General features: G+C 40.0%; 1 pseudogene; it reads right to left on the bottom strand.

Annotated features, from left to right (window-relative positions):
* Nucleotides 1-3251: 3251 nt before the first annotated feature.
* On the bottom strand, nucleotides 3252-5437 carry LOC110295361 (annotated as a pseudogene).
* Nucleotides 5438-14109: the final 8672 nt, after the last annotated feature.

Raw genomic sequence — 14109 nt, 5'->3', positions numbered from 1 at the left:
GAAGATCAAGTGACCATAGGTGTGTGGGTTCATTTCTGGGTCTTCAATTCTATTCCATTGGTCTACTTGTCTGTCACTATACCAGTACCATGCAGTTTTGTGCCCATGTTCCCTAAGGAACCTTCTGCACCTGAGATTCTCTCTTCCATCTCTTGTATTCTGTTGCTGATGCTCGTATCTATGGTTCCTGATTTCTTTCTTAGGTTTTCTATCTCCAGAGTTGTCTACCTTTGGGTTTTCTACTTCCATTTTTAGATCCTGGATGGTTTTGTTCAAGTCCATCACCTGTTTGTTTGTGTTTTCCTGTAACTCTCTAAGGCATTTTTGTGTTTCCTCTTTAAAGGCTTCTAGCTGTTTAACTGTGTTTTCCTGTATTTCCTTCTTAAAGTCCTCCATCATCATTATGAGAAGTGACTTTATATCCATGTCTTGCTTTTCTGGTGTGATGGTGTATCCAGGACTTGCTATGGTGGGAGAGTTTGGTCCTGATGATGCCCAGTAACCTATGTTTCTGTTGATTCTGTTCTTACGCTTGACTCCTGTCATCTGATTATCTCAAGTGCTTGCTGTCCTCGATATATCTGATTGGAGCTTGTCCTTCCTATAATCTCGGTTGATTCAGGACTCCTCAGGGTCCAGCTTTCTCTGTGATCCTTTGATTGTGGGCTCCTGTAAACCTGAGATTCGGGGTGTGTTAGAGTTCTTGTCAGTCAAGCTCCTCTGAGTCCCTGAAATACTGGTGTGACCCAGCTCCTGTTATCCTGGGATCCTGTTGTCCAAAGATCCTGGGCCTGTTACAGTGCCTGGAAATGGTGTCTCCTTTTAGGACAGTGGAGCTGCCTGGTCTGTTTGAAACCAAGGTAAACCAGAACTTATCAAAAGGAACGTGAGCCTCTGGTCAGGAAGGGCTCTGGTGTCCTTGTTCCTGCTGTCACAGGCCTGTGGATTGGAACTGATGTTGTGTTCCACTCACCAGTGATCCTAAGATCTCATGGAGAGTCTTCTAGGGACCATGGGGGTATCCACCAACTCTGGTCCCAAGGTGACCCGGTGCTGGCACCGACCAGAAGCACTGCTTTCCCTTTTCTAAGTCAGCATTTTACAACAATTAAAAATAAAAAGCTTACAAACTGATAGAAACTGAGGCACTCACTTCTGAATGAAAAATGGGTCAAGACAGAAATTAAGAAATTAGAGCTTTTTCTAGAATTAAGTGAAAATTAATGCACAAAATACTCAAGCTTATAGGACACAAAGAAGGCAATTCTGAGGGATAAATTCATAACACTAAGTGCTTACACACTCACACACACACACAAAATGGAGATATCTCAGATAGGTAACTTAACAGCATACCCAAAACCTATAGAATGAAAAGAAGAAATCACAACCAAAAAAAGTAGAGAGGAAGAAATACTCAAACTCAGGGCTGAAATCAATAAAATAGAAACAAACAAATGGTACAAAGGAATGAAGAATTGATTTCTATCACAATTTTAAAGAAAAGTTAGATAATGCCAATATTCCTCAACTTACTTCACAAAACAGAAATAGTAAGAACATTCCCCCAAATTATAGGTCATGGCTACCCTGATAAAGAAAACACATAAAGAGCAAACAAAGAAAAAAAATTACAGACCAAGTTTCTTTATGAGCATAGATACAAAAATTCTCAATAAAATACTTGCAAACTGAATTCAAGAATACAACAAAAAGATCATGCACTATAGTCAAGTAATCCCAGAGACATAGAGATAGTTTAATATATCTATATACATAATCAACCATATAAACAAACTAAAGAAAATAAACACATGATTATCTCATTAGATGTAGAAAAGGCGTTTGACAAAACACAATACCCTTTCATGATAAAAGTCTTGGAGAGATCAGGGTTTCAAGGGATATACCTAAACATAACAAACAGCAAGCCTATAGTCAACATCAAGTTAAATGGAGAGAAACTCAAAGAAATTCCTCTAAAATCATTGACAAAACAAGGTTGTGCACTCTCTCTATATATATAATCAAAATATTACTCAAAGTCTTAGCTACAGCAATAAAAACAACTGAAAGAGATCAAGGAATATAAATTAGAAATGAAGAAATCAAAGTATCCTTATTTACAAATGTATGGTAAGTGATTCTAAAGACTCCACCGAAGAAGTTTTATAGCTGATATTTTCACCAAGTAGCTGACAATATTAACTCAAACAATATTAGTAGCTCTCCTATATACAAATGACAAATGGACTGAAAAATAAATCAGGGAAACAACATTTTACATTAACCTCAATACAAAATATATTGTGGTATTTCTAAGCAAGCAACTGAAAGACTTGTACAATAAAAAACTGTAAGCCTTTTAAGAAATTAAAGAAAATATCAGAAAATGGAAAAAATCCCCCATGCTCATGGATCAGCAGGTTTAACATAGTAAAAAATAGTTATCCCACCAAAAGCAATCTACAGATTCAATGCAATCCTCATCAAAATTCCAACACAATTCTTCACTGATCATGGCAGAATAATTCTCAGCTTCACATGGAAACACAAAAAAACTAGGAAAGCTAAAACTACCATGAACAAAAAAAGAGTGTCTATATTCCCGATATTAAACTATATAGCTACAGTAATAAAATCATCATAGCACTGGCACAAAACCAGACATGCTAATCAGTGGAAAAAAATTGAAGACCTAGACATAAATCCACACATCTATGGATACCTGATTTTTTTTCTTTTTTTATAAAGGAAGCAGAACAGAAACTGGGGGAAAAAAAAAAAAGACAGAATCTTTAACAAATGGTGCTGGTCAAACTAGGTGTCTGCATGTAGAAGAATGTGAATAGATGAGTACTTATCACCCAGCACAGTTGCAAATGAATCAAAGATGTCAACATAAAACCAGATACACTGAACCTGATAAAAGAGAAAACGGAGATACCTTTGAACTAGTTGTCACTGAAAAAGACTTTCCTTCTTTCTTTCTTTCTTTCTTTCTTTCTTTCTTTCTTTCTTTCTTTCTTTCTTTCTTTCTTCCTTTCTTCCTTTCTTTCTTTCTTCCTTTCTTCCTTTCTTCCTTTCTTCCTTTCTTCCTTCCTTCCTTCCTTCTTTTCTTTCTTCCTTCCTTCCTTCCTTCCTTCTTTCCTTTCTTTCTTTCTTTCTTTCTTTCTTTCTTTCTTTCTTTCTTTCTTTCTTTCTTTCTTTCTTTCTACATAAAAAGGCTTTATTTGCAGGGGAGCAGGAATTTAATCAAACAAGCCAAATCCCATGTCATCATCCGACTTCTCAGACTCCTCCTTCTTCTCATCTTTCTTTTCCTCTGCTGCAGCAGGGGCAGAACCAGCAGCAGGAGCTGCAGAGCCAGGGGCAGCAGAAACAGCCACAGCCCCACCAGCAGACATACTGGCCAGCTTGCCAACACCCTGAGCGATGGCATCCTCAATGTACTTTCCATTCAGCTCACTGATGATCATGTGGAGCTGGTTATCGTCCACCTCGATGCCCACACTGTCTAGTATTTTCTTGATGTCTTTGGCGCTAGGAGAGGAGTTGCCCCCGAGGGCGGCCAGCAGGTAAGAGGCAACTTAGCTAATGTTGCATGTCGGCTGCGGGAGACAGACCTCACGTATGTGACCTCGGCGGTGTTGGGCAGCAAAAGCAGAAAAAGGCTTTCTGAACAGATCACTTAGCACAAGCACCAAGATCAACAATTAATAAGTAGGGCCCCGTGAAATTGCAAAATCTTATGCACCATCATTCAGACAAAGCAGCAACCTACAAAATGGGAAAGGATTTTTACCAACTCCACAACCAATACAAGCCTAATATCCAAAGTATATGAACTTCTCCAGAAAGTAGAAATCAAATAACCAAATTTAAAAATCAGATATATGTCTAAAGATACAATTCGCAGAAGAAGAAATCCAAATGTCTGAGAAACATTTAAAGAGTGTTCAACATCCTTAGCCACCAGGAAAAATGCAAATCAAAACTACTTGGAGATTTCACCTTAAATCTGTCAGAATGGCTAAGATTAAAAAAACAAAAACAAAAACAAACCACAAGTGACAGCTCATGCTGGTAAGGATATGGAGCAAGGGGAACACTCCTCCATTTTAGTGGGAGTGCAAACTTATATAGCTACTATGGAGGTCAGCATGGTGGTCCTTCAGAAAATGGGGAATCGGTCTACCTCCAGATCCAACTATACCACTGTTGAATATATACCCAATAGATACTGCATCTAAGCACAAAGACACTTGCTCAACCTTGTTCATTTCTATTCTATTCATAATATCCATAAATTGAAAAAAAAAAAAAAACAGATGTCCCTCAACAAAGAACTAGATAAGGAATCTGTGGTACACTTACATAATCAAGTATTACTCATCTGTTTTTTAAAAATGATATGGTGGCGCACGCCTGTAATCCCAGCACTTGGGAGGCAGAGGCAGGGAGATTTCTGAGTTCGAAGCCAGCCTGGTCTACAAAGTGAGTTCCAGGACAGCCAGGGCTATACAGAGAAGCCCTGTCTCGAAAACAAAAACAAAAATAAATAAATAAATAAATAAATAAATAAATAATGATATGAAATTTGTAGGTAAATGAATGGAATTAAAAAAATATCATCCCGAGTAAGGCATTCCAGACCCAAAAAGACAAATGTGACTTGTGAATATTAACTATTAAGCCAATGAGTAAGAAGCAACATAGAACCACAGAGGGCAGGTACAGCATAATGGTCTAGAGGGAGTAGATAGATATTGTTAGGAAAGGTAAATAGATATTCAAGATGGATGGTTCCAGACCAAAGGATCAAGTGAAGAGGGAGAGAGGAGAGGACAAAAAGGGAGGGAATATGATGACATACACAGTTAAAATTAAGGGTCCTTTGAGGGGTATTTTGGAAATCTAATATAGTAAACACTTCCAAAAATATATGAAGTTTCCAAAAATCATACTTGATGATTATCTAAAAGAAACTACCAAATAATGCAGCAAACAGAGACCCAACATGCACTGCATGATAGCAGCAGGCCAGGATCTCGACTGGATAGATGGCCAGGGTGCCACACTGCTATACATCCAGTGCAGGCAGACATGGGAAAGTGGTGCGTCTAGCCAGTCTATCAGAAAGAATCAACCTATACCCAAAAGAATATGAAAGAGAAGCCATCTTGTGGCAGCAGCAAAGTGTAGCCGAGGACCAGTGTACTTCACCTACAATGGAAACATCAGAGAAACCAGGCCAGTCCAGGAAAACAAGGACTCGAACCCAAGGCTGGAGAAGCCCGAGCTGCTCTCAGAATTCTCTACCAAGATCTCACTGTAAGAACTGGATGGGCCTGTGGAAAATGGCCTCCGGGCTCCTGTCAGCATCTACCAGTATGTGCTGGACAATGAGGACATATGGAAGATGCTCAAGATGCATGACTACAGCATGGCCTACGACAACCCCGGTGTGGCCGATGTCCCCACCACCACCCTGGAGTGGCTTCAACAAGCAGAGCCCCCAAACTCTCCTGGAGCTGAAGAGGCAGAGGACCTCAGCCAAGCTGCCCAGCCACCCATTCTTAAGCACCCACCTGGGCAGCAGCATGGCCAAGTCGGTGAGAGAGCAGCAGCGAAAGGCAAGGCCCCCTTGATTGGAGGCAGAACTTCCTGCTACAGCAGCAATGGGACCTCGGTGTATTATACAGTCACCAGCAGAGATCCCCCGCTCTTGAAGTTCAAGCCCCCTATGGAGGAGGTAAAGGAGAAAGTTCACAGCTGCTGCCCGATCTCCTAGTGTCTAGGAGGAGAGAGCCGCCTCAGAGAGGGGCCCCTGGAATCTAAAGCTAGTCCAACAGCCCTGGCTAGGGAGATGTTAGGGCAGGTGGGGAGAAGTGGGATCTGCTTTCTAGAGGAATGCTGACCTTACCTCATGCCCAGCTGCCCATAGCATCTCTACTCCCTTCTGTGCTGCTTCCTTGCCTCACTCAATGCCTGCACCTGAAGTGTAGTGAGCCAACTCACTCTGCAGTCTGATTCAGGAGGAGTGGACCTGGGATCTCAGTTCTGTACTTGGTAAAGGCTTTTTAGGACCAGGAATAACACCACCCATGCACACACACACACACACACACACACACACACAGTCAATTTAGTGCTTGAGAATGCTACACCTGAGCTCTTGGGAAGCAGATGGGGTTGAGAACTTGTGGGTTATCATCAGAAGAATGAGTTCAAGACAGTCGTGGCACCACTGCCAACTCTTCTACTGGGGAGAGGCCTGCTCAGCTGAGACCCATAGCTCTGAACTCATACCAGGCTATGTCACTATCACACCTAGCAGAGACAGGAAGTCTTATGGGTTCAGGGAAGCCAGGAATCAATATGGATCAGGTTAGAGGGTTCAGGCCTGCTCCCCACAGCCTTAAGAGCTGTTCTCATACATGTGTCAATAGGAAGGTGGAGAACTGTTCAAAGATAAAGCTGGAAAGCCAGGCCATGGATGCTTATAAGAAACCAAATCTTGTTTTGTTCTTCCCTGGAAGCACAGGAGTTGGGTAGGGCGAAGGATATTGCTATTTTCCAAACTGAATTTGGTAAAAACGTTCTTCGTCTTAGGCTGTAAGATTACAGGTGAGAGGTGACTGAATTTGCCTTCTCCCAAGATAGTGTCACAGTTGGGTTTTATTGTCTGGTATCTGAGAAATGAATTTCATCAGGAGCTTCTGTTGGGGTGGGGGGCTCCCAGGGAAAAGGTGAGCACACTGCTGAGAACACAGTGGTTAACATTGATAAAACATAGCCTCCCCCCCAATAACACTCTGAAAAGCAGCATCAGAAATCTGCCTCACATACCATGTGATACAGACTACCAAAGATATCCATTCTAAGGAATTATTAGAACTCTGAGATACTCTCAAATGTTCAAAATACATTAAAATTTTCCTTTAAATGATAAATTACTGGAAAAAAAACATTTATCTTTTCTCTTAGGAGTTAACTTACCAAGATATCTAGGAAATACAGAACATAGAAATAATACATAATAATAATAAGGAAGTTCAACATGTCATATTTCTCACTTTTACTCGGGGTAATGGCCACCACGAGGGAGAACTATGAGCAACTGTGAGTTAGGAATCTGGACTAAATTTTGGAGGAACTTTGGCACCTGTGTGTTCTTATTTCTATGTGCCCTCCCCACCTGGTCTCTTCCTGCAAGTGAGAGCCATCTGCTTATCCATCTGTCACACAACAGTAGCTGAGCAGACACTGTTTTGTTCGTCTAAGCATTTCTAGCCATCATCCAAGTGCCCTAAGTACAAAAGATGTGCAAATAAATAGTCGATGGGCTGAATTAAATGGAAAGACAGTCTGTAGTATAATTAAAACTATTCACCTTAATAATAGCTATTAACATAGAAGTATATTCATATAGATTTCAGACCTTGCTAAACAATAGACCTCCCAATTGAAGGACGCTTATGGGTTTTAAAGACACTCCCATTCCACTTATCTAATAATGCTAAAGAAAGCAACTAACTTAACACATGGCAAGGAAGATCTTAGGAATCCACCTGTAAGTGTTATTTCAAGGTGACAGTGACCTGATACTAACACCATACAGGAGAAGGTAAGAAAGCATGCAGGGAAGACAATGAATTCTTTAGGGGGGTTAAAATTTAACTCAACCACATTGACCTTATGAGCACACAGTTTGGATCATTTTGTAACTCACTTTCTCAGAACTCACTCTTAATAGTTTATAAGAAAAGGACTTGGGTGTCCTCAGCCTATGGAGATGATAAATTCTGTGACCTTGTAATTAATTATCTTTTGTTCTTTAGTGTTTGATATTTTCAAATATATACTCAAGCTCAGCAATATGACAATGATATACACACGTTCATGTATCACAATCCAAGATGTGTGTGTGAGGCCTTTGCACATTTTGGTAAAGAGGAGTCAGAAATGACTGGTTCTAATTTAGCTCTATCATTTTATCTTGAACTTACTATTAATTTCTCAAACTTGTAGAAATTACAAGTTCTTCTTGTAGAAAAAAAAAGTAAGTTGCTGAGTATGTGTTTGTCTTAGTTAGTAGGGTTTTACTGCTGTGAACAGACACCATGACCAAGGCAAGTCTTATAAAAAAACAACATTTAATTGGGGCTGGCTTACAGGTTCAGAGGTTCAGTCTATTATCATCAAGATGGGAGCATGGCAGTATCCAGGCAGGCATGGCTCAGGAGGAGCTGAGAGTTCTGTGTCTCCAAAGACAGAGACTGCTAGTGGAAGACTGACTTCCAGGCAACTAGGGTGAGGATCTTATACCCACACCCACAGTGACACACCCATTCTAACAAGGTCACACCTATTCCAACAAGGCCACACCTTCAGATGGTGCCACTCCCTGGTCCAAGGATATACAAACCATCACAGTGTTTTAGTTAAACACCATGACCAAAAAGTGAGTTAGAGAGAAAGGGGTTTATTGGGTTTACTTCCACATTGTAGTCTATCACTGAAGGAAGCCAGGACAGGTACACAAATAGGCAGGATCCTGGAGGCAGGTGCTGATGAAGAGCCCATGGAGGTGTGTGGATTACTGGCTCACTCCACAAGTCTTGCTCAGCCTTTTATAGAATCCAAGACTACCAGACCAGGGGTGGTACCACCCACAATGGCCTGGACTACCTCCACCACTACCTCATCAATCACTAATTTGTAAAAGGTTCTATAGGCTGGCCTGATCTTACCGATGCATTTTCTCAATAGGAGGCTCCTCCTCAGATAACTATTTGTTTCAAGTTGACATAAATCTAGCTATCAAATGTGAATCTACTCTACACAGCACCTGAAAAAAATGCTGCTAAATAATTATGAATTTTTTATTCTTTCCTAAAATGATCACCTTATTAACATGGAATTTCATAACAAGATCACATTTACCAAGGCAATACTTTGGAAAACTCAGCTCAGTGGGCTACAGGGAAAACTTGTGCTTCAAATGTTGATTTTAATTTGAACTTGGCAAGTTGTTGATCCTCTTGCCAAGAGTTGGTTTTACTCTCACCAGTAAAACAAGAACATTGAGAGAAATAAAAGCGTCCAGTACAGTGTTTTGTAACTGTCTTAGTTACGATGTTCATTGCTGTGAAGAGGTACCATGACTATGACAGTTCTTATAAAGAAGGCAATTAAGTGGGGTTGCCTTATAGTTTCAGAGGTTTAATCCAGTATCACCATGGCAGGAAGCACGGCAGCATCCAGAAAAGCATGGTGCTAGGGAAGGAGCTGAGAATCCTACATCTTGATCTACAGGCAACAAGGAGGAGAATGGATGTGTTTCACATTGGGTGTAGCTTGAGCATTTAAGACCTCATAGCCTACCTCCACAGTGACACATTTCCTCCAACAAGTACTCCAACAAGGCTACACCTCCATTTCCTGTGGGCCAAGCATTCTATGGGGGCCACACCTTTTTAAATCACCACAGTAGTGATAAAATATTCTGAAACTATCTTACATTTAAAGAGATTGAAACTTGTGTAGGACCTCACAGCCAGAGTTTATTACTAATACACCTTTGGGTCACCTAAGGCTGTATCCTACTATCTACTCAGACTGTTTGTTTAACCTACCTTTAGGAGAATAAGGGAACAACTAACTTTGGGTTTACCTGGTTGTCAAAGACCATACCGTGAGAAAGCGAGCCCTTCACAATCTCCCACCCTGACAAGCCAAATGGCCTCGTGCTAGGAGCCGGTTGTCACTCCCTCCTCCCTGTTCCCTTCCTGGCACCTGAGGCTATAAAAGCTGAGTTATAGTCCCCTCTTCCCTATCTCTTCCTGACTCTTATGACTTCCAAGGACATGAGTTACACGCTGAGCCCGGCCTGACACCCCAAGGCTGTCAAGGAGGATCTATGTTCAGGAGATAAGATGCAGAGTACTTGCCACCTGGCGCCTGACTTCAGCCCTCATGTCAGCAGATGCCCACTTCTTTGTTCTTTGTTAATTCCCCTCAACCCCTCCTTATTCCCCTCGATGTATGCTTTAAAACCCGTCGTTTCAGCCTAATAGACGGAGACCTTGATAGGTACAATCTACTTGGTCTTCGCTTCTCTTTTCTCTTCCAATCTATTTTCTTCCAGGTTTGTGGTCCTCCTCGAACCCACGAATAACTGAATCCTGCGGGACGGGATACCTGGTAATTAACTTTTACAACCTAAGCTGAACCATAGCTGTACTTTTAAGTTATATCCTCTCACATGCCCTGATCCAGATCATGTGTATCATGTGCTGAAAGCAGCAAATACTGAGGTTGAAAGAAACCTTTCAAAATATACCATAAAAAATTAAAAATATTGGTTGCTGTCTGAGTCAGCTGGGATCAGTTATAGCCAGGGACTTAAACTTTTATAAAACTCTCTTAAAGATTTCTGTAAAATATACCCTATTCCATTCAGATGAAGCACTTTGTGAGTGACAGACACGTGAAGTTACAAAATACACACACACTAAAGACATAACCACACACATAGGAATGCACAGGGAGCTGGGCGTGGTGGCGCACGCCTTTAATCCCAGCACTCGGGAGGCAGAGGCAGGCGGATTTTTGAGTTCGAGGCCAGCCTGGTCTACAAAGTGAGCTCCAGGACAGCCAGGGCTACACAGAGAAACCCTGTCTTGAAAAACAAAAAAAAAAAAAAAAAAAAAAAAAAAAAAAAAAAAAAAAAAAGGAATGCACAGGGATAGACAAATTTACAAGACAACCTTTATTAAACAGGAACAGACTCAGACTCACACAACAGACAGAGGATGGAAGACCTAAGAGGGTATGAAGCAAAGAATTCAAATCTGTCTCATTTTTGGTTAAATAACTCCAAAGGTAAGTACTTTTTCTTCTGTTACTATGACACACCTGCATGATTGGTAACTGGGAGTTGATCACTATTGCATTCAATCTGTGTAAGTTTAGCACAGAATAACTATCAATAAATATAGCATTACTTCCTTTTCTTTATTTGAAATTAGTGAGCTTGACAGTGATAGTTAAATATATTAGTTTAGTGGGATGGTTTAAAATCTAAAAACTGTTATACTGGAGTTCGTTTGCTTGAGCAACCATTCTGACTGACAGAATAAGAAAATAAATCACCTAGAGCAGAAATTCTTGGTTCCTGAAACCTGATAATGCTTAACATCATAATGATCGGATTTCATGAAAGGCATTTCTATTACATATTCATCAGTAAATTATTTCACATCCCAAGAAACATTCGTATAGTACAAAAACCTCAGAGTGTAACACCTGCTTATAAAATTTCACTTATCCTGGCCCTGTTACTTTTTGCCAGGAACATGATGGGCTAATCACGGGTAGAAAAGGAAAGAAACAAGCCTGAAGGGTTCCCCCAGGGAGCGGACAACGAACAACGGAACAGACACCTGGCCTATTCTGAAAAACAAAATTCTTGATTATTTTGTCTTTTGGGTACTGACACAGTGACTAGTCAGTGTGTTGCAACATGGAATGAGTATTCGAATGAAATGGAAATCTCCCTTTTAGAGATCAGGATATGAGCACAAAGAAAAAGACTGTGCTCAGCAGAGGGGAAAATGAGGTCTTTCAGGACAAAAAAAAAAAAAAATGCACCTCACGGAGAGGAGCTGGTGCTGGAGCAGGGTATACCTCAAAATTGTATTAGATTCCATTGGTGGCTCTCCAGTTGTTCCTCTTTCTGCACTTAGCATTCTCCGAGGTAAGCAGGAAAGAACCAGCAAGCTGGGGAGGGATGGGAAGAAGAAAGTAGGTTAGTCACTGCATGTCCTTCAGTTTGAGAAGTGCTGCATCTTCACTACATTAAAGATGGGATGGAATAATGTGAACACCACCCAAGAATGGTCCCTAGGAGAAGTTGGCAACCCTAACAGTCACTCAACAAACAAGAACCTGGGCTGGAGAGATGGCTCAGTAGTTAAGAGCACTGACTGCTCTTCCAGAGGTCCTGATTTCAATTCCCAGCAACTACATGGTGGGCTCACAACCATCTGTAATGGGATTTGGTGTGTCTGAAGACAGATACAGTGTATTCATATGCATAAAATAAATAAATAATTCTTTAAAAGAAAAAAAGAACCTCATTCTGAAACAAAATTCTGACAACCTGAACCAGCTTACAAATGAATTCTTCTTGGGTCCTCAAAACAAAACTGTATCATGTTTGCTGGCATGCTGATTTCAGTCTTGTAAGATCCTAAGCAGAACTACTTCATCAGGTCCACAACTGAACTGTGTGATACCAACTACCAATTGAACATTTTGCTCAATGTTAACAAAAACATATTGTGGCAAAGCAACTCTCCATGATGTGATAAAGAATTAATTTTACCCATTCTATTAGACAATAAACTATAGAATCAAGTCAATATATATATATATGCACATATATACATATACATATATATATACATACATATACATATATCACAAACATAATAGGGAGCTCAAATTCAGAGATAAATTAGAGAAAGGTCCTAGCTGTGGATCTGGAGTATTTGTACTAATCTGATATATAATTTTCATATTTGAACACTAATGCTGATTTGCATTTGGAAGACCCATCTTTAAGGAAGTCCCTGATACATATTACTAATCATCCTTTCATATCCTCCATGCAGGTGCTCAATTAGATATGTCAGCACCTTTGAATTTGTCGCTTTGGTGCTGAGAGCTGCCTATTCAGCAGGAACTTCCATTCATATAAAGAACTACTCGGAGATCTTTATTATGTCATAGTAATTCAAATTAATTTGTAAGAGGAAAGCTTTAAATCTTGCCATTTATCTCTGCTGGAAATCCACCAGAGAACATAATTTTAGAGATCTAGGAGCCAAGCTCATTATTTCCAGAAGCACAGCTGTCATTTACACTAGCTCACAGCAAGTTCATTCAATAAGATGAAACTGCCTTTCCATTCATGCATTCATTTCCTGGGTAGTTTGTTCTATTGTCCATCAAGCCACAAATGTAGAACTGTGTTTCTGTTGTGTGCCTTCCAGAGTCCTCATGATACCCTGAGTTGCATGAGGCAACCGTGTCTTTCTTTTTCTAATCCTAGGGTTGTTCTCATTAACTTCTTATTTAAGCTGTACTCAAATTTATAAAACATGAAATTCATAATCTTGAACACCCTAAAAGATTAATTCAGCACATCTACACTGCTGGGGAGCCAGTATCCAGAAGCCTTACATCATTATAGAACACAGTTCCTCACGACCCTTGTCTGTCACCATTGTGCTTTCTATCTCAATGAATAGGCTATTATAAGTAATTCATAGTAGTGGGAAAGTATAAAATTTTTGTTTATGACTATCATATTAGACTGAGCATTATGCCTTCAAGGAGCGTTCATTTTTTTTACAACTGTCAAAGCCCTCGTCCTTTTTATAGCTGAGGACATTTCTAAATGTATGTATATGCTACATTGTGCTTATCTGTTCCTCCACAAGTATATTCTTGAATTGATTCTACTTTTTGTCTCTTGTGAATAATTCTACCCTGAATGTGGGTGTATAACTATCTTACTAACTTCTTATCAGCAGGGTAGGTTGAAAAAATGGGAAAGACCTAGGAGGAGTAGGGAGATGGAGGGTGATAATAATGATGATAATACACTGTAGGAAGTTCTCAAAGAACTAATAAAAACTTAAAAGTAAGTAAATTTGTTTATAGCTGTCTAATCTGTTGTGAATCCCTTGAGCATCTTGTTTAGTGTGTATGTCAAAGGCCCAACCTCTCAGCCAGTACGTTCTATTTGCTTTAAAATATTTACTAAAAACCAAATATCATTTTGCCCAGGAACTAAAATGGAAAAGGCATGTCTTTTGCTTTCAGGTAGTTTAGTCTTTAAGAACACAGACTGTACATGAATCACATTGCTACACATGTAACAGTTACTAATTAAGAACACAGACTATTAAGAATTACATTGATATACATGCTACAGATGATGGAAGTGAAGCAGAATCAGGCTGGGTAAAGGAAGTGAATATAGGGAAAATAGCTAGCATGAGCAAGTGGGATGGTAGAAAAGTATATTAAATC

This window comes from Mus caroli, chromosome 1 (genome assembly GCF_900094665.2).
Source record: "Mus caroli chromosome 1, CAROLI_EIJ_v1.1, whole genome shotgun sequence".
Lineage (NCBI taxonomy): Eukaryota > Metazoa > Chordata > Mammalia > Rodentia > Muridae > Mus > Mus caroli.
The sequence above is the reverse complement of the archived record's forward strand: the minus strand, read 5'-3'. Positions and strand labels throughout refer to the sequence as shown.